A 1,883-nucleotide genomic window follows, 5' to 3' on the forward strand; every position below is an offset into this window, starting at 1 on the left:
GTATAGTTAGACCTGCTATTGCTGCAAATAATTTTGAACTGAAACCTAACACAATTCAAATGATACAACAGTTTGTTCAGCTTGATGGTTTGCAGGACAAGGATCCCAACGCTCACTTGGCAAATTTCCTAGAATTTTGCGATACATTTAAAATCAATGACATTTCTGATAATGCCATACGTCTTCAGTTGTTTCCCTTTTCGTTAAGAAATAAGGCTAAACAATGGTTGAACTTGTTACCATGAGGGTCAATCACTACTTGGGAACAAATGATCGAAAAATTTTTATTAAAATATTTTCCACCGGCTAAAAGAGCCAAATTACGTAATGATATCTATTCTTTTGTGCAGATGGATTTAGAAACACTCTACGATGCATGGGAGAGATATAAGGACCTTTTGAGAAGTTGCCCTCACCATGGGTTACCGCTTTGGCTACAGGTTCAAACATTCCATAATGGCCTGAATCCTTCGACTCGGCAGATGATTGATGCAGCTGTTAGAGGAACTATCAATAATAAAACACCTGAGGTGGCTTACGAATTTATTGAGGAGATGTCACTGAATAATTATCAGTGGCAAGTTATAGAACAAAGCCGACGAAAGCAGTCGGTGTTTTCAAACTCGACGCAGTTACTATGCTATCTAACCTAGTAGAACTCTTAAATGAAAAGATTGACGGTTTGTGTGGTTCCACTCAGGCACATCCAGTAATGAGGTGCAATTCGAATGGAGGAGGAACCTATACAGAATATCAACCCTTTAACCCTAGCATCGATGAGGAACAAGTCCAGTATATGGGTAACAATAACTCTAGATCCTAAAATAACCCATATAGTAACACTTATAATACAGGTTGGAGGAACCATCCCATTTTCTTGTGGGGAGGTCAAGGAAATCAAATGCCACAACATCCTCCGGGCTTCCAACAACCACCCTACCAACAGGAAAAGAAGCTGAACCTTGAAGAGATGTTCTCAAAGTTTATATCGGTGTCAGAAACTTGTTTTCAAAATACTAAGACAACACTTAAGAATCAACAAGCATCGATCCAAGGGCTCGAAACTCAGATTGGACAACTTGCTAAGTTGATTTTTGAACGACCACAATGTAGCTTGTCAAGCAACACAGAATCTAACACAAGGGAGCAACTCAACGCGATTACTAATCAAGATGAGGAATGGTTGGTCACACTTGAACCAAAACCACGGCAAGAAACTGAGATAAGCAAAGGCAAAGGTGAGGTAGGCCACAATAAGCAGAAACTGGTAAGTATAAAATACAAACCTCGTGTGCCATACCCTAATGTGACAAGGAAAGACCACTCAGATGAACAATTTGGTAAATTCCTTAAACTCTTAATAAAATTACATATTAACTTACCGTTTATTGAAGCTCTATCACAGATGTCAAACACAATGAAATTTTTAAAAGAGCTTTTAGCAAATAAGCGGAAGTTGGATGAGGCGTCGCATGTGGAGCTAAACGTAGTTTGCTCAGCTATTCTACAGAATAAACTACCCAACAAACTAAAAGATCCAGGGAGTTTTATGATTCCTTGCTTAATTGGTAGTTTAGATGTTAATAATGCATTAGCTGATTTAGGGGCTAGTATTAACGTCATGCCTTACAAAATGTTTAAACAACTAGGTCTTGGGAAACCCAAAGAGACTAGGATGAGCATTCAATTAGTAGATAAAACTATAAGATTTCCTAGGGGTATTATTGAAGATGTGCTAGTTAAAATCGATAAATTTATATTTCCCATTGACTTCGTTGTTTTAGACATAGAGGAGGATAGCAACACTTCTTTGATTTTAGGAATGCCCTTTTTAGCAACTGCTAGAACGATTATTGATGTTGGCACAGGTGAGCTCACACTTC

At 38.2% G+C, this 1,883-nt stretch overlaps 1 non-coding gene across 1 annotated transcript; it reads right to left on the reverse strand.

The window, feature by feature from the left end:
• Positions 1-317: 317 nt before the first annotated feature.
• Positions 318-424, reverse strand: LOC121205208 (small nucleolar RNA R71). The gene has a single exon (XR_005900293.1). It is a non-coding gene; the product is annotated as a small nucleolar RNA R71 (small nucleolar RNA).
• Between the last annotated feature and the right edge of the window lie 1,459 nt (positions 425-1,883).

The sequence above is a fragment of the Gossypium hirsutum genome, chromosome A08 (genome assembly GCF_007990345.1).
Source record: "Gossypium hirsutum isolate 1008001.06 chromosome A08, Gossypium_hirsutum_v2.1, whole genome shotgun sequence".
Lineage (NCBI taxonomy): Eukaryota > Viridiplantae > Streptophyta > Magnoliopsida > Malvales > Malvaceae > Gossypium > Gossypium hirsutum.